The sequence below is a fragment of the Acipenser ruthenus genome, chromosome 5, assembly GCF_902713425.1.
Source record: "Acipenser ruthenus chromosome 5, fAciRut3.2 maternal haplotype, whole genome shotgun sequence".
Classification (NCBI taxonomy): domain Eukaryota; kingdom Metazoa; phylum Chordata; class Actinopteri; order Acipenseriformes; family Acipenseridae; genus Acipenser; species Acipenser ruthenus.
Genome location: NC_081193.1, coordinates 7,518,742 through 7,541,548, shown reverse-complemented (window position 1 = coordinate 7,541,548; position 22,807 = coordinate 7,518,742). Strand labels below are relative to the sequence as shown.

The 22,807-nt window shown below is 37.1% G+C and overlaps 1 protein-coding gene across 2 annotated transcripts in view; it reads left to right on the top strand.

Annotated features, from left to right (window-relative positions):
• Positions 1–4,849: 4,849 nt before the first annotated feature.
• LOC117402899 (synaptosomal-associated protein 25) overlaps positions 4,850–22,807 on the top strand; it is a 55,333-nt gene continuing 37,375 nt past the window's right edge. For both annotated transcript variants that reach the window (XM_034004510.3, XM_034004511.3), the window contains exon 1: positions 4,850–5,010. The gene's annotated coding sequence lies outside the window, so the exon portion shown is untranslated. The remainder of the gene's footprint in view (positions 5,011–22,807) is intronic.

Below are 22,807 nucleotides of genomic sequence, written 5' to 3'. Positions count from 1 at the left end.
AGTAAAAATCATGTAAGTCAGGGGCTCAGGTAATGTTTGACATTTAAAACATAGTAAACGATTTATAAATGAAGTGTTTTTAATACATCACTGTCCCTTTTGTTTTGACAGACTATCTGCTGTTTTTCTAGCTTCTTGTGAAGAGAAGTTTTATGAAATTGAAAATAATGTTCAAAAGTGACCACATTGCTAAACACGTGCTAAGTTCATCCCATTATGTGCCGCATTTGGTGGCTGTACAGTAACTTCTTTTTGTTGTTAAAATTGTTACACCCAACAGAAAGTGTTATGGAAAGCATTATCGCTATGAGGGCTTGTTGAAATGATATACAGGATGGATATAATGTTACTAGAGTTAATAATAATAATAATAATAATAATAATAATAATAATAATAATAATAATAATAATAATAATAATAATAATAATAATAACAAAAGAATCAGAAACTAATTCAGTTGACATAATTAGGAGGAAAGCTCCTACTTTGACGAAAGTAGCCTTTCCCAGGACAAAATCATACATTTATATCAATTAAATGTAATGGAATATTCCAAGACCGACATTCTTAAAAAATTATAGCTATCAATAAACAAGTTTTTTTTTTCTCTCACACTATTACTATAGTGTGAGAGACACATAATATTGATTGCAAAAGGCTAAAGCATGTTTTATTTCCTGACTACATATAATAATTGATACTAACATTTACCAATTAGTTTAGGCTTCAAAGTGGCACTACAACTCTACAGTTTAGTGATGTTAACAACAATCAATCTCCTCTGAGGGGAATCACAGGGCAGCTGAATCTAGATGTTTGGATCGTTAAGACAAATATTAACCATAGATGCAGTAATGTATTGTACTATTGCTAATGCTTTATATCTCTGGTTTCTTTGTTAAGTAAAAATGAATCTTTCATAACAGGATTATAAGAAGTTTTTTTTTTTTAAATTGCATCTCTGTGTTTGTGTTTTACCTGTGCGCAGTTTAGAATCCCTCCCCCCATCTGCAAAAGCTGTGGTGGATGAAAATTAATTAAATGTATATCTCCTTTTAATCATATATGCCAGTGATTTTGTTTCAACAAGTAACTAAATATTGGCAATAAAAAAAACCCTTATAGACAATGTGTAGATCCAGCAATTCATCTGGAGTCCATGTCCATAACCAGACTGCAAAACAAATTAAAATAAGAGAACTTGTGGAAATAAAAAGCCCAGACCGTTGAGGGTACTTGAGGGTACACATATCCTTCTTAATGTAAATATCAATACCCTATTTAATTTAGATTGTAACCATTCTCATTGCTTGGCAGCAACACAGAACCTGATACAATCTATTCCCCATTCTCTTATGCAGAGAGGTTCAGTGTAATGTGCATGTTATGTATACAAAGCAAAGTATTAGAATGGTATGTGTAAAGTACATTTGTGTAAAGCAAACAATCACCAAAAATGAAAGCTTCTTTAGAGTTGTTGCATTTTAACAGCTTGCTTATTTTTTAATACTTCTATTACTTGTATCTATTTTTAATGCTCTCTATCTCTCTCTCTCTTGCTCTATACTGTATATATATATATATATATATATATATATATATATATATATATATATATATATATATATATATATATATATACAGACGTGCTCAAATTTGTTGGTACCCTTACAGCTCATTGAAATAATGCTTCATTCCTCCTGAAAAGTGATGAAATTAAAAGCTATTTTATCATGTATACTTGCATGCCTTTGGTATGTCATAGAATAAAGCAAAGAAGCTGTGAAAAGAGATGAATTATTGCTTATTCTACAAAGATATTCTAAAATGGCCTGGACACATTTGTTGGTACCCCATAGAAAAGATAATAAATAATTGGATTATAGTGATATTTCAAACTAATTAGTTTCTTTAATTAGTATCAATCTTGTAATCAGTCATTCAGCCTATTTAAATGGAGAAAAGTAGTCACTGTGCTGTTTGGTATCATTGTGTGCACCACACTGAACATGGACCAGAGAAAGCAAAGGAGAGAGTTGTCTGAGGAGATCAGAAAGAAAATAATAGACAAGCATGGTAAAGGTAAAGGCTACAAGACCATCTCCAAGCAGCTTGATGTTCCTGTGACAACAGTTGCAAATATTATTAAGAAGTTTAAGGTCCATGGAACTGTAGCCAACCTCCCTGGGTGCGGCCGCAAGAGGAAAATCGACCCCAGATTGAACAGAAGGATAGTGCGAATGGTAGAAAAAGAACCAAGGATAACTGCCAAAGAGATACAAGCTGAACTCCAAGGTGAAGGTACGTCAGTTTCTGATCGCACCATCCGTCGCTTTTTGAGCGAAAGTGGACTCCATGGAAGAAGACCCAGGAGGACTCCACTTTTGAAAGAAAAACATAAAAAAGCCAGACTGGAATTTGCTAAAATGCATATTGACAAGCCACAATCCTTCTGGGAGAATGTCCTTTGGACAGATGAGTCAAAACTGGAGCTTTTTGGCAAGTCACATCAGCTCTATGTTCACAGATGAAAAAATGAAGCTTTCAAAGAAAAGAACACCATACCTACAGTGAAACATGGAGGAGGCTCGGTTATGTTTTGGGGCTGCTTTGCTGCGCCTGGCACAGGGTGCCTTGAATCTGTGCAGGGCACAATGAAATCTCAAGACTATCAAGGCATTCTGGAGTGAAACGTACTGCCCAGTGTCAGAAAGCTCTGTCTCAGTCGCAGGTCATGGGTCCTCCAACAGGATAATGACCCAAAACACACAGCTAAAAGCACCCAAGAATGGATAAGAACAAAACATTGGACTATTCTGAAGTGGCCTTCTATGAGTCCTGATCTGAATCCTATCGAACATCTATGGAAAGAGCTGAAACGTGCAGTCTGGAGAAGGCACCCATCAAACCTGAGACAGCTGGAGCAGTTTGCTCAGGAAGAGTGGGCCAAACTACCTGTTAACAGGTGCAGAAGTCTCACTGAGAGCTACAGAAAACGTTTGATTGCGGTGATTGCCTCTAAAGGTTGTGCAACAAAATATTAGGTTAGCGGTCCCATCATTTTTGTCCATGCCATTTTCATTTGTTTTCTTATTTACAATATTATGTTGAATAAAAAATCAAAAGCAAAGTCTGATTTCTATTAAATATGGAATAAACAACGGTGGATGCCAATTACTTTTGTCAGTTTCAAGTTATTTCAGAGAAAATTGTGCATTCTTCGTTTTTTGTGGAGGGGTACCAACAAATTTGAGCACGTCTGTACATACTGTATATATATACAGTTGCTACAGTATTGTTGCTACAGTGTCCCCTCATTATAAAGCAACTCTTTACAATGATTGCTTACCTGTGGCTCCTGACTACAGCATTATAAAATGTGAGCACTGTATTACCTGAATTACCAGTCCCATATGACTGCTTTGTTGGACATATTTCAGTTAGCAAATAGTAATAGAAGGATTCTACTATGTTAAAAATCACTGTTGCTTGTGTTTACCATTATAAATGTTTACTATGATATACTTGAGCTTTCTACACAGTACACAAAGTAACCAAATGCATTGGAGCTCTTTTGATCGTTACATAAGATGGCTGATGGTATTAGGACAAGTCCTGACAAAGAATCTGGGATGTATTGTACAGGGTTAAAACCTAATATGTATTGTTACTCAAGCACCACAAGACCCTTTCAGCCCTCTCTGTCAATCTCAACTTATTTTGAACTAAAAAGGTATAATGTTTCTGATTGAATGTCATTCCACAGAAATGTGTTTTTTGCTTTTCAGGAAAGCAGGATTGCACAGTATGTGAAGTTCTACCTGGAAATTGTTGCTTGTCATCCAATTAAGAAAGCATGGGATACTTGAGCAATAATAATGATTAGGAATGCAGTTCTACTGAAATAGCCCAGTGATTGGCTTAGGCAAAAGGTGAGGGGAGGCATGCCATCCTTGGCTATTTTTTAGATGGCTTTACTCAGCATTCCATGCAAGCCAGCTGAAGAAATAGAAGAGCATGTTAATCACAACTACAGAGGAGACAAGAGTTCATCTCAGAAACAGTGATGTCTGTATTTATTGTTATATTACATACAAATAAATAAATACATACACAAATAAGCATTTTTATTTCAGGATTTTGAGTGGACAGTGCCTCCTCTGCCTCCTCTCATGAGCACATTATTATCTTGAAAATAATACATTTAAAATACTGCTTATTTTCTTCTGACAAATGCTTTAGGCAAAAACCTATAAGCCAGCCAATTTACAAATAGTGATATAATAGTGATAGTGTGCAATTTAGCTGCAATCTGCGAGTGTACTAGCTGATTTATAGATTAATCCAAACCATGTGCATGCAAATAAATAAATGAATAAATATAACCCACTGCTGTGCAGTAACTTGCATGTTGCACTGTGTGCTGTGCATGTTAGGTTGGTCTTATATGGGTGATTTCAAATGCCTGGAAAGCAACCTGTTTTCCATATATGGATCAACCTGTGTGTAGGGATACCCCTATAGACCACTCCTTTGGCAAAAACAAATCACTGCTGCATTATCCCTAAATTAGCAAGCCCAGCCATTGACATAAAAAATACAGTTCTCACTTAATTCAATCGTAGCCTACTAGTCTTAATGGTCACCATAACAAAACATATTTGGCAAGCTGAATAAAAATGACATTAACTGATTAACTGGACCATTTTGTGGTTAATATTTAAAGTATAGGACAAAAAGATGCAGAGGATTGCAGTGCACAGCAGCTGATGATGACTCAACCCCCATTTGCCACACCCCCGTGATAGATTTCTATTAAAAGGTGCTGACGTCAAAAAAGGCGGCCATCTTTGAGGAGGGCAGAGCGGCATTCTATTGAAGAAGAATCGAGGAGTTGAGAACCAGCTGAGCGCACCGCCTTTGCAGCAAGCAGGAGAATCAGTTTGCTATTTAAACACGCAGACATTTCCCATACAGAACTGACTGCACTTGACCACACAGAAATAAAGGTAAGCAAGTGAGCGATTTAAATAACTTAATTGTGTATTTAAAAAATGAAAAATGATGGGATTTTTCTGTCGGCAAGCGGATGCTGTTCAGAAAATAGTTAATAGCAGCAAGCGGATGACTGACAGCTAAGCTTATTGTTTTAGTCATAACATTGCATTTCATTATTATCTTTTTAAAAATATACTTATATATTAAACTGTAGTTTTAACAGACAAAAAACACTTTTACAAAAATATGACTTTTATTAGAATAGCTGTTATTTGGTGGTAGGCTTTTAAATGTTGTATGCTTTGTGTCGTCTGCAATGGTAATGGTGGGCGGATTCATTTCAGCACCATGGATAACGCTCGACTGCAGCGAGAGCGTGGCTCTGAAAAAACACCTTTCATTTAAGGATGTGTTAACCCTAAACGCTTCTGGGTTTTGCGCAGGATTCCTAGCTTCCAAAGGGACTGATGCAGTTGCTGACAGAAGGCTATTCATTATCTTCCGCCGCCCCCACACTGAGTGCACGCCGACATGCCTGCAATCCAGCCGAGATCGTGTCCATATCTCAGCAGCTGATCAATAAATATGTCCTTGCTGTTAATTATCCTACGGGACTTAATATAACAAACGAAGAAGCTGACTCTGTTAATAATAATAAAAAAAAAAAAAAGAAAAATCGAGTGCGGGGTGAGAGTGGATAACCCTGCATTCAGGACTGCAACACAGAGTATGTTGTAACTAATATGACGAAGACAAGATCTCATTCATCTCCAAGTCCAGACAGCTTTTACGTACTTGCGGCAAAAGAATCGCATAGCCTTGGCTTATTTACGTGCCAGGGCATTAGTCGTGATCGTTGTTTTATTTCTGTCGGGAGGGGGAGTGAGGGGTGGTGGTATCTGCAGTATAACTAAAAGAAAATGTCCACCGTTTACTGTCTCGCTGAAGCGGGATCATGTGGTCTTGTCTCCCAAGGAGCATTTATAGCGCACTTACTTTCCTCATACTGGCACAATACAACGTTTCAAACAACGTACCAACTGTTATTTTAGATTGAGTATTTTACGAGTTGTTATTTACTCGCCCAATTGCCGCTACACACTCCACTAAAACGGCATTTTAATTTTGCATTTTTATTTCCATTTTATAAACTGAGAAGACATAATAGAGTAAAAAAGAATCACTATGTTCCTTTTTTCCATTTGATGACATGGAATAGAAATGGAACAACACCAGACATTTTCATAACAATCTGTCCGTTTCAAATGGCAATGGGGTCCAATCAAATCAGATCAAACTGATACAGTTGTATTGGCAAACACTACGGCTTATTCATATCCCTTATTACTTAATCAGACCCTTAATTTAAATAATAATGTGCTTTAGTACACCTGTTTAAATGTCCTCAGCTCCTAAAAAGTTGCTGATTTCAAGTTACTAATAACACTGTAGACTTAACCTGAAATCTCCAACTGTTTAAAAGCTGAAAACAATTTAAAAGGTCTAATTAAGCTAATGATTAGTTCTATTAGGGTTCAATTAAGTAATTGAGAACTCAGTTGGAATGAAAACCAGCAGACACAGGGGTCCTCAGGACCAGGATTGTGAAACCCTGAATTATACTATCAAAATGAGCACATACAATAAGATCAGCAAAATAATGTAGTGACATGTGCAAAACATCAAGCAATGGTGCAAAAAAATAACATCAGCAATAACAGGTCTGCTCTGTGCCGATCTGCACACGTACCAGTACTTGGCTAAGACTGAGGGATTTCTTTCTTCTTTATTTGATAAAGCTTCATTCTACTTAATAAGAGACATGGATGAGACAGGAGGCTGTGTGGTCCAGTGGTTAAAGAAAAGGGCTTGTAACGAGGAGGTCCCCGGTTCAAATCCCACCTCAGCCACTGACTCATTGTGTAACCCTGAGCAAGTCACTTAACCTCCTTGTGTGCTCCGTCTTTCGGGTGAGACGTAATTGTAAGTGACTCTGCAGCTGATGCATAGTTCACACACCCTAGTCTCTGTAAGTCGCCTTGGATAAAGGTGTCTGCTAAATAAACAAATAATAATAGATAATAATAATGACTAGATTTGTTCTTGGTTTTTGCTTTATGTGTGGTAAAGTAGGAATCCAGGACAAAAGCGAAACGCTGTTCAAGCCAGTCAAGACATATTTAATAATGAAATGTGCCTAAATATTTTAAGCTCCATCCATTGTGCTGGTCTGTGTTTTAAGTGAATCATGTTGTCTAAAGGAATACAATTCTGTTTGAGCTCAGCTGCTAAATGTGCTTGGAAAGGCAATGTTCATGCATGGCTTACAATACAGCTATTTTCACACTACTCTGCACATGTAGAATAATGATGTATGGTTTAATATGTACAAAGCATTATACTGGAAAAAATAACCAGTTTATTATTATTATTATTATTATTATTATTATTATTATTATTATTATTATTATTATTATTACTACATATTTGGACGGGCTCCAGGTACTTGCTGGTCTGCACAGAGAGACAAAATCTGTTTCTGTCTTGGTTTTTAAACAGCCATTAAAGCAGATGAACCATATAGAGAAGATATGTAACTCCAGTTTTAGTATAAAATGCATAAACAGGCAAATACTTTTATTTATTTTGATAACTGAGTGGCTGACAGACTGGCTAATAGCAACAGAGTCTAATCTTTTGTGTTGCTTCTTTAAGGTCACAAAGTACAATCATTGTTTTTGTGTTAATGATATTTGGTTTATGCAAAGCTTCCTTTTAATTTCCATTTTGTTTATATGCTGCATAGCTTTTAACCACACAAACTGTTGACCACTAAATTCAAAGTCGAATTGCTGACAGAGGCAGATCTTTCAGCTAGGCATGCATTATATAAAGAAAAGTGGGTTTCAATAAAACATAAGAGAGCCTTTGCGATTTAGTGGCTGGTCATGGGATCATACAGGATGGCAAGTGGTTTGAATAACTGATTGTTCTAATGATATGGAAGGCTCATTAGAACCTCCTGGTTACAAGGACTTTTCTTTCTGGCTCTAGCTGTGCTGAAGTTAGCACAGGGGTTATTGGAAGTAGTGCACTTAAAATGTATGTGAATAAACCAAAGCATTAAAAAAATGGGCACAAACTATTATAAAGGATCTCCTTTGGTATACAAGCATGGCAGGTAGTTTTGTGTGGGTTGTTTGTGTGTCATTTCTGTGTAGCCTATAGTGATTGTGAATGCACAATAGAACAGTTAAAAGTCAGTCTTTTAGAATTAGTAAATAACAGCAGTCCCAGAGGCTTGAGTTTCATTCCGGTCTGCTTCCCATAGGAATCCTTTCCTGGGTCTGGAACACTATAAGATACAGTATTCTGCTACCTTTACCTGGCAGTGATTCTGTCTTGCTTACGCATGCCTCAGACTGGTAAAGCTGCTGTTTAATGTCTGAAATAGTTTGCAAGTATAGGAGCCTCTTAAACCTCAGATTAGATAGTGCAGTCTCATTATAGAGGAATTTTCATAAAATGGCATCCAGTGCACATCAAAAAGATCTACTGTAAGTACGCAGTAGTATTTTTTTTTTCATGGAAGCTGGCCAAGAATTATTGCAGAAGACTTTAAGGTTGGCTTTGATCTACATTCTTTGGACAGTTAAAAGCTTACATTTTTAATGAATGTGAGGCAAATGGTAAAAGGGGGGATGGGTAAGGCAGCAGCTTGGTGTTTATTGATTTGGTGATTCATTAGGAAATTAGTCCAAGCTGTGACAGTTTGCACTGTCTGCCTTTGCAATTATTGCAGCATATATTGTTCCTCTACATCTTAGGATAAAATATTACTGGTGATAAAAACTGGTTAATGTCGCCAGAGAAAAACTGCTAACTTGATAACAATAACAGCTGTTAGATTATGTGTAATACATTTCACTGTATTGTATCCTTATTTGCCTAATTCATTTTATACACACACACACACACACACACACACACACACACACACATATATATAGTTGAATTTGTTTAAATTTCAGTCAGAAAACAGTGACAGTGAGTTTTAATCACCATTTTAGTGTTTGGAGCATGCTTCTTTTGCAGTGTGTTTTGTAATTAATTTTTTGTTAAGTTGCATTGATATTAAGCAGTTTTTTCACATTCAGCCATTTTCTGTTGTTGTGAGGAGTGCAGGAGAGAAGGGTGTGCCTTTGAAAAGGGATGGGGCTGACAGTGATATGAGCCAATCACATGACAGAGGGAGATTATTGCCCGCTGGTTTAAGGATGTTAGGGCAATAGTTCAATATATATATTATTTGTTTATTTAGCAGACTCCTTTATCCAAGGCGACTTACAGAGACTAGGGTGTGTGAACTATGCATCAGCTGCAGAGTCACTTACAATTACGTCTCACCCAAAAGATGGAGCACAAGGAGTAACTTGCTCAAGGTTACACAATGAGTCAGTGGTTGAGGTGGGATTTGAACCGGGGACCTCCTGGTTACAAGGACTTTTCTTTAACCACTGGACTACACAGCCTCCATATAAAATAATCTGTGGATGATATTTTAAAATTAGGCTGATCTTTAAGAAGATTGAACTAGGTAGAGAATGCTGACTAGACATTTATTACATTTATTATTTACTAGACTATCGATGAATTACCATACCATTTGCTTCTTTTGTACCCTTCCAGCTTTCCATTAGATTCTGTTTAAATCAAGCGTGAAACAAAGTTTTTATTACACCTGTTAAGTATATTTCCTGTAAGCATCCAGCCAGCCCCAATGCAAAGAAGATAGTTGGTAATTAAAGCGAACTCTTGAGCTAGATGAGTCTTGTCACAGACTGTATCGCAACAAAGGAAATGTTACAAAAAGAAACTGTTGATATGAAAGCCATAACCTTTGATGGTCTTACTCTAACAGCGTAATAAACTGTCCCTTTTAATCCCCTTCCTTAGCAAGAGATTCTTCAGATTTACCACTATATCCACAACATGTTCATTGTAAAGATTGAGTATAAAGTCTTTCCTGCTTGACATATTTACTTATACCATGGGGGATACAGGACCAAAAATACTGTTTTAGTTTTTCAACTGATCTGTGGTGGTTTCATCATAGAATGCTAGTTAGACTTCATAACATATTATGTTAATGTTATCAGCCATTTGGGTTGTATGGATTACATATAAATTAATGGTAAGTCTTGTCCCTGGTGCTATTAGAGGTCCCTTCAATTTGTTCAGTTGTGTCTTCCATTAAATGAGAAAAGGCTGGAAGATTGATGGGTTCCACACAAACATTCCCTATAAATTGCAGTCCCTAAGATCAGCAGCCAGCTGGAGCGCATGTATTGGGACCACCCCCCCCCCCCCCCACCCCCCCCCCCCCCCAACCACCACCCATGATCTTACTGAGCTGGAAATCATCTCCATCAGGTGAGCACATATCAAAGTGGTCTTCCATCCTGTGGCCTTAATACACATGGGAACAGAGTGGCCAGTGGCATGCCATGAACATTCACAACTTGTATTCCTGTATATTATGTGCTACTCGTGCTAATAAATAATTGGATAAGTATTTAGGGTGAATTTGCAAGCCTGACCAAATCACAACAATTAAAACCACAAAAGTCTAGGGATATATTTCTCAGTAATATTTCATAATGTGACTTGACAGTTATAGCATCTGGAAAATGTAGAGAGGTAAGAAAGAAAGGAGAAAGCTCATGCGATAACATTGCCAGTGAGGTGGGCAGCCAGGATAGGCCTGAACAATGAGTATGCAAGGTGTTTCAGTTGTTCACAAAGGAAACCTAACCAGTTTTTGACAATTTCTGCCTCTAATTCCTTCAGGGAAGTTTTGTGTGAAAATCTGCAGCAACGTCTGTTTTCCACAATGGCCTTTAGAGTCAGTCATCACTGCTGAGAAATGTCTAAACCAGCAATATATGCCAACACCTCTAATCAGCCCTCTATCAAGGTCTATTAAATCTGCTGCATTAGCAAAAAGGAACTTGTACACTGACTGGCCAAAAAATTGCATGCCGGCCTTTATAGAATTTTCCAATATTTGGGCCACTGCAGCATGGCTTTTGCTTGTCAAAATATATTCTGGGGGGTTTCTACTAATGTTGCAGTTCCAGGAACACATAGGAGTCTTGATGAACGCAGCGACTGCATTAAGGCCCGAGCTCGGTTGCACTTGCACCCACCTCCATGCCCCTTGAGACTAAGGGATTTCCTAATTTAACATACCTTCTCTGCTCTGTAAATGTCATGGTTAAAGCTGATAATTACTTACTGTTCACAATCAATACCAAATGATCAGCGTTCACCATAATGCCTGCCAAGTAGGACGTGCCTTCCAAGGTGTGTGTGTGTGGAACATTAAGGTAAGTGAGAATGTGAGGCATTGGGGTTTAATCCTATTAAACTGTCAGGGGTCAGATTCACACAGCTGTTGTGTGAGAGAATGGGTCTTCTCCAATCAATCAGTCAATCAGTCTTTATTTTATATAGCGCCTTTCATTGTGGACCACCATCACAAAGCGCTTTACAAGATACAGTAAAAAAAAATTAACAAAAAATGCGTAATACATTAAATACAGTGAAGAACAATGGATAATACATTAAATACAAGGCTAGGATGCAAAAAGACAATTCTAAAACATTGTGGTTGTGTTAAAACAAAACAAAACAAAAAAGTAGCAATGACACAACAGCTAATAACAGATATCCAGGTGAGTAAGTGTAAGTTTTGCTGTGAAATAGCTATTCAGGCTCTCAGACTGGTTTTTATACTACAGGTATGCCACAGTGTGTTATGATAGACTTTCTGGCAGGCTGCCAATTTCTATCGCTTAAGCCTTTTACTGATGCTTTAATTAAAAACAAAAATAAATCAGTGGCAATAACCTGTGTAATAAAAGCCCTAGAAAATATTGCTGTGACTTGACCTTAAAAAAAAGAGAAGTCATTGTACATACTGTATTACCATATTCTATTGCAGGGAGATCACATTTTTAGTGATTTCACCAAAGCAGTAATAGAATCTGTCAGCTTGGAAGATAGCAAGTGCTGTTAACCTCTAAGGGGGCTGTGGTATGGGTGGATGGCGGTACTTCCCACTAATTAAACTCTTTCGGATTAAAAGAGAACATTCAATTTTATCTTTACACATGGGTCATTCCAGCCTAATTGGACCCCATTCTGGAAAGATTGTTTTTTTCTCCATTTGTAAATGACGATACTTAGAATTGTAAAAATGCCCATTTTCTACATTCCACCAATCAATCAATAAATAAATAAATAAATAATGTCACCTTTGCCATCAGAGTCATTGACATCAGAGATTGAATAAACCCTGCTGGTATATTTAACCTTTTTGAAAAACATTTCATTTTTCGCATTACAAATGTATCATTCTGAAATTGTTTGTGTGAGAATCTTTAGCTATTATTTTCCATAATAAACTGTCAGCTTGCTTCATGGTTAGACCATTTTACTTTTGTTACCACCATTGCAGATTAACAAAATGCTGTGAGAAAACAATGTGGTAATTCTGGTATATTAGAGATATTGGCAAAACAAATAAAAAAATAACTGATATTTCCCATTAGTGTTATGGTCAATATCCACATGTCCTAAATCAGCTACCAGAATACTGAATAACGTTAAACTGTGGAACAGAATCTATAGCTAATACCCATCAGTATTCAGGGAGACCCGAGTGCCATTTCTTAAAAAGCCTGTTTTTTGTGGTTGCCATTGTTTCTGACACCTAGCATTGCAATGCTTTTTTTTTTTTGCTAGATGTAAAAAAACATTTTTTTACTGTGTTTACTGAAATACAGCTTTGGGAGTAAAAGAGTAACGTGTGTCAAAATGGTATTCGAGAATCAGTTGTGATTGGAGAATTAACCAACCCAGTTAAAAGTGCTGAGCATCAAGCATGCTGAATCAGCGAGATACTAATGAAAGCTCATGAAGGAAACATTTGAGGAGTAGATCATGGATCTAGCGTTGTATTATCTGTGACTGGGGATGTTGCTTTAGTTACTTCTAATACAAAGTGTCTTGTCAGATCTTCAAATCTCATTAAATGGTCTGCAGTAGATATGAGTAAGCCCAGAGGGCTTCAGCAGTGTCTGAAACTACCACAGATATTGTTCTTTCAAGTATCCAATTAAAAAGCAATTAGCCCATGCATCACCTTGCTGATTTGTCTGAATATGTTTTTTTTTAAATTTATAAATCTAAAATATATTAAGTGCCTATTTAAATGTTGTTGACACACAGTTTTTAGACAAGAGAGCTATAATTTGTGATGGGTTTGTGAGGCTATTTATTTGTAGATGCTAAAAGACAAAGGGCTGATGTATTAAAACATTGTTTGTAAATACCTTGTTTTGAGGTACTTGTGGTACCTGTTTCATTTAGGTTACAGAGATGTATAAATGAGGCTTAGGTTTTGTATTGTCTTTGCTGCTGTGTATACCCAGTCAACCTCTTCATTTTAATATTCATGGTGTGTAAATGTAATTTGAATACTACTTTAATTTAGTGACATTGGGTGTATAAACTTTCATCTGTAGCCTAATAATTTCTGCTCAGCACCACAGTGATGTATCTCCAGGGATCTTTCAAGGGTTATTAGTTTATTTAGCAGACACCTTTATCCAAGGTGACTTACAGAGACTAGGGTGTGTGAACTATGCATTAGCTACAGAGTCACTTACACCAATGTTACACAAAGGAGCACAAGGAGGTTAATTGATTTGCTCAGGATCAAGTCAGGATGAACCAGGATTTGAACTGGGGACCTCCTGGTTACAAGCCCTTTTCTTTAACCACTGGACCACACAGCCCCTTAGTACTTTTACCTGTTACTACCAGGTCAGTGGCTTTGCTCATTTTTATTTTTATTTGTGGTGCTGTGCAGATCATTCAGAATAGCTGTAGTTGGGATTTGGTTAAAGACCTTTCACATGATGAGCAAGCGTGAGCTTTTGCTTAACTTACTGTATTATAATCTTTTGATCGGAAATGGAAGAAAGTTCATTGCGTTTACTGTATGTTGTACATTTTAATTTTGAAATGATGCCTATAGTGTCATTTGTTGGTTGTGTTTGCTAATACAAGACATTTTTAAAAGGTCACTCCACCACCCACAATGTACTATATTTGTATATATTATTTGTTTAAATGGTCTGTTGTCTTTGTAAGTACCTATTTAGTTTTTTTAATATCATCCTTTTGATGGAGAAAAATAATTTGACAAAAACATTTCAGGCGATGAATAATAAAGTCATGAGCAACAAATTATAATAGGTAACGCAATAGAACAGTGACTCAACAAACAGAAGTGACTGATATTAAAATACTCTCCCTGTATATACATATAGGAATAAACACTGCTATCATTTGCTCATGATAAGTCTTATAGATTTTTGAACATAAAGTCAAGACTGATGAACAAATATTCAATGCATTGATTACATTATTTATTATATTGTAGTATATGCTACGTAGTATGAAGAAGTCCATGATGTATAAATGTGGAATAATTATTATGCAAATAAAATGTATGCATTCATTTTTCTGGTCAAGGTTCCCATTAAACTGCAGGCTTATGCCAGTAGAGCACAGAAATGCCCCCCCCCCCCCCCCCACCAAACCAATAACTGAACCCACCTTCCCTGAAATGCAGGCTAGCTAGGGCTCGTACTTATGAACCAGTTTAAGGGGCTTCACAATGCCTATTTCCATTAGTGTGGCAGCTTCAGGAATCTGTCCACCTCATGATGTACCGTTCAGTATGTTAATTATCATCTCAAGGGAGGCGCACAGGCTCCAGATGCTGCTCTAGGGGCCAGATTGGTTTTTGTTACAGCCACTCTGCATCATACCATACTGGTAGCCTGTGACAACAACTTGAATTTCCATGACTATATTAATGAAAGGTTTAGTACTGCTTTAAATTTAATGCTGTCATAAACCCTGTTGCATTAGCTGTGCGTATTGCGCTGTTCTTCCATTGTGTAAACTAAGAGACTGCACACGTAATGAGTGCATAAAGAATGTTAGGAAAGAATGTCTGAACATTAGGAAGGAATACTGCAGCATCGCTTTGCAATGATTTATATACTGCCCTTCTTTAATGAACAGTTATAGGCTGCTTGTCCCCTCTTATTAATGTATGTCTTTGTACACTAGCAATATCTCTCTATCCTGCAGTAGATCACAACATTTACTTTTTTGAGTCCATCATTTTTAAACAATTTTATATACGCAGCCAACATTTGTTTTTGTTATTGTTTCAAGAAACTCAAAAGTAATCGCATTACATGGTGTACATGGCATTTCGAGATGTAGGACAAACAGGAAAGCTGTTGTATTGTGTATTATACGCTACACTGCACCATTAGATCAGAGATCTGTAAATTCAAACGTGAACTATTGAAGTACAGTGCACAGAGGGTAAATTACATAAGAATCATAATTTATTATGAAATTGAACATGGTTGTAAGTCAAGTAATCTTAAACAAATTTGAAAAAATACACTATTTACTTAAAAAAAAAAATACCGACTGTAGCAGGGTGTCTGGGTGGGTGACATCACAGACCAGGAAATGCAGGCCCACACACAAGAACTCCAGAGGGAGTCACCACTGTGCTCTTTTTTTTATCTAAATGAAATAAATCAAACAAACCAAAGACTTGTACTAAAACACACAAAACAAAAGGCACAATGGCCAAAACAAAGATATATAATCAAACAAGTACCATGCTGGTCCATCTAGCACCAATTCTTTACCTTTAATTTATTCTCCTTCACCCTCTCTCCCGTTCTTTCTCCTTTCAACCCTCTCTCCTTCTGAGCGGCTGATGTGCTTTTATATACATGGCCATCTCCAAATTAGTATTTACTTAATTAATTTGGAGATGGCCACATTACGCACGCATTTAGCAAGGTGGGGAATTTGAACCCCATTCGTGCTGCAAAACAACAATAAACCACTCGCTCTTAAATAACCACAAAGCAATCCATTTCAATAATAATAACAATAATACAGGGCCAGGCATACCCCATCACAACGACAAATAAAACTTAAGGGACAGTTGGCAATATACGCTTTTTTATTGGCAGTGAATTCTTTTTAAATGTATATGGAATTGGAAGCTTTTGAATTTCATTATTTAGTCAAAAAGGCCACTTGTGACTTGCATGAAAACGATGTGGAAAATACAGATTAAACCTCCAGCTGAAAGCCAAGGCTGAATTTGGTTGTCCTATCCCTGCAGCTCATCAAGGTTATAGCACCTGACATGGTAGTGTTTTGTAGGGTAACAGGAGGTCTGAATAACTGCTGCTAAGAGCAGATGTAAAATGGAGAGAAGTGTATTTTCTTTTCTCATGTATTTGTGCTTGCGCTGGGAGCATGGCAACCACAAAGGGAAGCAGCTCCTAGACACATGTCCCACATTCTTTAAGGACAGGTTTAGGAACAACAGCAATTTCATCATCGCTTAGTAAATCTCCATCAATTACATGGAAGTTGGTCAAACAAGCTTACAGCTCGCTTACATTTGGCCTGAGTACATGTTGAAAACTGATTGCTGGCAATGATATTTAGGTCTTCATCTGTTTTAGGTTCGGCAAAACTATTAATAATTTGACTCTCTGATCCTGATTCAGCCGGCGGTGCATCCCCAGCTACTGTGAGCCTCCTTTATCCCAAGGAGAAATGCTTTGACAGAGGAAAGGGGTGTGGAAGTTAGATTCCACAGGGTTAGTGTTGTTCATGTCACGGATCCATGGTCTGCTATTGTTTACAGTAGCCACCACTTAGAACGGGCGCGTTTGTGTTAATGTGATTCACCCACAGTAAGAGATGGATGGTATAAACTCCCATACAATAACCTGACATTCAGAATGTACCCCGATACAGTAATTAGTGTATGCGGTTAAAAATCTTTATTAAGACACTCATTATTATAATAACAAAGATGTATTAAAACCTATGAATGTAATAAAAAGTGATGCAAGTGCAGAAATGTACAGTACAGGTAGGCTACGTTACTGCAAACTGTTTCCAGTGAAGAACTCTATGATACGCATCTGGACCATCTTTTTTTGCAAGTATGAACGGCAAGCTTTCAGCGTTTTCAAAAAAATCCCAATTCAGCTCTATATCCGGAAGCTGCTCCACAGCACGCCGCAGTGTTACAAGCGCAGCACGCACGCTTACGTCATCGGTGTGTCTTTCAGGCAGAGCATTCTGGTCTCCAAGGTGACACAGCTGAGAATTCTTCTCTGACATCCCCTCTGGTGTTGTCAGAGTTTCAGTTTCAGTTCTATTTGTCAGCACTCTCCTTCTCCTCAACTACAGAAACCCAGCTTTTTTGAAGGAAAATTGCATTGTTTGCTGACTGACAGAGTTCCAAGCATGCTTTAGCAAGCACACAGCATCTAACAGACATTTTATTTACACAGTGAATTTTTGTGCTGATCTCTTTTCTCTTTCCAGCCATGCTTGATGTTGCAGTCAGTGCTGTTTTTGTAAACCCAACACTGCGTACACGGTTAAATAGCCACGGTACAGTACAGGGGTAATCGCTCAGTAACGAGGTGTAAACAGTTGATTGATCGATCTGCAAGCTTTTACTACAGTAAAGTGCTGTCTTTTGTATTGAAATATATGTGAATGGCAAGGTAACGAGATGAAAACAGCTGATTGGTGGATTAGTAAGAGCAATTTATTACAGTATAAGCAGTGTGTTTGTTATTTAAATCTATGTGAATGGCACATAATGAGCTGAGTTTGCCCGAAATATACGCCGTGCTTAACACGGTATAAATGATGCCTTCGTTATTGAAATCAATGGGAATTGCAAATGGCAAACGCTATTTGTCTGATATAAACGTCTGCCCAAAATAACCCTGTACGGTGTAAGTGATGGATACTGTGTATCCTAATCTGAAATGGAGACAATGTTTTAAGTGGATGTTGACCTTTTTTTATCTCTATCCAACCACCAAGGGGAGACAATTTATTTTTGTAAGCCTTCTTCAGTTTCTTCTTGATTCAGGAATTCTATTATGTCAATAGTCAGGGTTTGGTTTGTGCAGACTCCACAAAATACTTTTGTACCCCACAAGAAAGGTGTAGGAGATGCTGCGGTCCATTTCTTTTTTATAACATTACTCACCCTCACATCACTGTGACGGAGTACACCCCGCCCCTGTGCATATTTTATGTATTGTGTTATTATTATTTAAAGTGCATGTTTGTGGGGCACTGGTGTTTTATAGGATTGATTGCCTTCCCTGCCAAAGCAGTTCACATGCAGACTGTGCCTGGGCCCGATTGAATGATTAACAAGCAATCGAGCCCAGGCACAGCTGCATAAAAGAGGTGGAAATCTCTCACTCTGGGTTTTGGGTGTACATAGAGGAGGTACGTGAGAGAGACAGTAAGAGTTATATAAAAGTATAAACAATTGCTATTTGTGCTGGATTTAGACTAGAACGATACTTGTTTGTTCAGTGTTTGTTTTGTCTGTTTGATTTGGCCACCATGCTGCTGATTTGAAAAGTGTTTTGTTTTGTTTTGTGTAAACATTTTATTTGTTTATATACTAAACACCCGCAGCACCACGTCATACCTCACAGTACGGGGTCTCTCGTCCTGGCCAAGATGCCACATTCGAATTTCTGGTCGTCTTGCAGACAATGAAGTGACTATTCTGGGACTTGGGAGAGCAAAGGATCATTATCATCTCTCCCCTGAATGTAGAACAAAAATGTACAATCCGATTTTAGACAGATTTGTGAAGGAATTGCTAGGTCATCACTAGACAGTCTGTGCTAGGTCATCACTAGATGAAGGCTGCTCGGAAATGTCAGAGGCAGTCAGAGGCATTCCCAGAGATGGCCTCTGGGGGATTTCCAATGAAGACAGTGGGTGTCTGTGGGTACTGATCTCAGAGATAGCCTAATCTGGGACAATGCCTGATTTTATACATCTAAAGTAAAGAAAATTTAAATAAACTGCGAAAGCAAGATGTGACGGAACTGTGATTAAGTGTGTAAGATGTTTCTGTTTGTTTTGTTAATAAATAATAATGGGAGGCTGAAGACACTTTATAAAGATGTCTATCTTTATCTACATTATTTGGCACGGTCTGCCTTTTCTCCTCAAAGTTATGGTGGATTCATTCTTATGAGATATTCTGAAAAAACAGACTGACAGTTGTTTGGTCAGTAACACTAACGGCTGTATATTCATATGGTAGAATCAAATTAATCTTATAATGAAATATCATAACTTTACATTTTGTTAAATGTTTGTGCTGTGGTATGCTATTTGAAATGAGGTGTCATTTGTGCTGCACTGACAGTGTACCTGGTGTTGTCTATGAATATACTGTACCTATTGACAGCATTCCCAACCCATCAGAAGACGAGTAGATCTGCTTTTATTAGCTGATAAAAACATTCCAAACCAAAGAATCAGAACTTTCTGATAGAAGCCATCAGTCACTCTTTATATTAACGAAATCAGGACAATAATTTGCCAGAACTACATTATTATTATTATTATTATTTATTTCTTAGCTGACGCCCTTATCCAGGGCGACTTACAATTGTTACAAGATATCACATTATTTTTACATACAATTACCCATTTATACAGTTGGGTTTTTACTGGAGCAATCTAGGTAAAGTACCTTGCTCAAGGGTACAGCAGCAGTGTCCCCACCGGGATTTGAACCCACGACCCTCCGGTCAAGAGTTCAGAGCCCTAACCACTACTCCACACTGCTGAGAGAAAACGACAATTACATAATAATTAAGTTAAGGTTAAAATTTAGGCAAGATAAGATTTTATACAGTAACTATTGTTATTGCTGGTTTCTATTGACAGTTAACTAAAGTGGTAGCAGGTCAAAAGAGCTTTGCTAAAAGTTAAAGTTTGCAGAGTAGTTAAATACAATTTTTTTTTCTCTTTTAATATAAATGTTTTCGATTTGATATAATGTAATGGACAGGAGCTCAAACAGTACCAGAAATACAGTCTCTGTATGCGGAACAAATGCGAGGCAAAGCATGTTGGCTATCGTTCATCAAAGCAACTTCATATTCCAGTAATGTTTGGGCTTCTGGCCATTATCGCTTAAATTCTTTTTTTATGTACTCCCATCAGATCACTGAGATCATTTTGTACAAATAATTGCTTTAGTGTCCATTAATTAGAAGTTACTGTTTACAGTTGACCCTGTCTCTTATGGTATGGCATGGACATTTTGGATGGGTAAGAGTCCCAGAAAGTGAATAGTTTGTGATCAGTCAAGCATAAGTGGACCCAATTCTGGGGCGCTGTTATCTCCATCAGTGGTCAATGATACATAAACCACATGTTATTAGGAAAATGGTGCCAGGACAGGTGTTGTTTGCGTCCAAAAGAGGAACTGTGTAACTATGGCCCCACGGGATGAGAAAGAGTCTAAAGATGGTAAAATTGGATGGGAAACAAATAATGTTATCCTTTTATAATGTTATCAAGGGCTTTGAATCTAAAAAGGTTTAATTGCGGTAAGAGACTTAGCTAGAATGACCCTTCTGATACTTTACGAATTCTAATATAATGCAATATTCTATACACTGCACTTAGTTAAAAAAAAATAATTAAATTGAAAATATATACATGCAATAATTTAGATTTTGTTTTGTCTGCCCATTGTCATTAATGTAAAATATCAATCGCTGTAAACCTGCGTATTTCGTTTGTAAATGAAGCATTCAGTGAAGGTGTCACCGTAATGAAATCTTTCCTTGTCCTGCATCGGCAGTTTGTTGATCTGATTAATTCACAATAAATAGAAAGGTTTTACTATAATAGTCCTGTGCAAATCCTCTTTTAGAGTTTGTGTAATCTTTGACACAGCTTGGCCTGCCCCTGATTGAGCTTCAAAGGCTTAAATTAAATCAGATGACTCGAATGTTGTCAAGCAAGGAGGGTGAAGCAAAAACAAGCCGATTGCAAGTTCCCGTATTTCAGCAGGGTAAGCCAGTAGGATCTGTTGACCTCTCCATTGTTAAACAAGGGCATTCAGAAAGCTGTGCTAGCTGACATTTATTGCAGTTAATAAGAAGAATGTATTAATTGTCTCTGAGCTTGTGGATGCTCATGAAGAGCTTTCTTTTTTTCCCTCAGTAAATGGGGGAGCATCATGTTTAACAGATTTACAAGGACGCTTTGCAAGGAAAATAGTAAAAGGTCTCAGTCGTCTGGAACAAAGGTAAGCTGTGGGGACGATGAACATTTTCCTTTGTAGAAACTAAATTGAGAAATGTGCCTGGTTTTTTTTTCAGATTTGACCCTTTGAGTATTGAAGTCCTGAGTGTCACCAAAATGCTAAATAATTTACATTATGTGTGCTTCATTATACCATATATATATGGTATAATGAAGCACACATATAAATATGTTGCATGTCTATTATTTTTATACAATTTACCAGATATGACAAATGACCAATAGGTTGACCATTTCAGTGAATTGCATTCAACAATTAATACTTTTGTGGGGCTCGATTTTTGGGAACATTTTATTGACTAGCATAAACATGACTGTCAATCATACATAAAAAGAATGTTGTTTGGAATACTGAAAATGAAGACAAGAGAACGATGATGGCACTAGCTGAAACCCTTGTCTGTCTGCCTTAATGTCTTAGTAGACTTGAGACTGGGACTGGATTTTAACATTGTACAGAAACCATCATTATTTTGTACAAATTAAGACAAGCATTGCTGCCTATTATTGACTACAGATATTACATGCATGGGGAGTCTTTTATCAGATACTTTATTGAATATGCTATGGATGTTTGCCTAGGGCTGCAGTAATTCAGTTCACAGTTTTTCAATTCATACCGTACAATACAATACAAGTTTATGTGTGTATTAAAAGAGATGTTGTTTTATATATTTAACATCAACTTTCTGTGTGATTATATTAACCTGAGCCTAATATATTCCCTCTGAGCAACATATCTCATCACCTTTTCAGTTTAGTTTACTTTCATATACAGATATGTTAACAAAGTGTGGAACAAAAGGACTGTAGGGGTTTATGACAAGCCTTTCAATAAGCATACAGGGGTTAGTTCAGTTATTTCCATTTCAATGTCAGCTATAGTAAAACATGTTAAATATAATAGCCTTATATTAACTTGTACCATGCTTGGACTAAACCTGACCTCTCTTTGTTTCTAAAAGTTGCCTACACAAGCAGGTTTCCACACACCTTGTTTACTTGCCAAGCCTAGTGTTTTGAGTAATATGAAACTCCAATGTAAGCACTTTCCAAATTCACTGCATGAAGTCATTCTTGGCTCGCAAACATTATCCCAATTGAAATCACTACCTGTCTGATAAGGACTGATACCGTAGATGACTTTTCTATTTTAAATCAAATAGGCTGCCAAGTGTTCATTATTTTCTATGATATTATGAAGAGAGTTAATTTTGAAAGACCTTGGATTCAAAACTGCTGACAACCAGTGAATCTCGCTTTTAAGAGCCAACACCGAATCCTGCTTTGAGGTGCCGAAAACCAAGCCTTATCTTTTAAAAGTCTAATGCCCTTCCAGAATTATACTGTGTGCCTGAGACAAACATTTAATTATTTCACTTTTAAACTCTACAGTTTTCCTGCAAATAAATACCTCTGTTTATTACTGCAGTAAAACCTTTATATAAGCTAAACATTTATATTCTTTAGTTTAATTGATATTGTAAT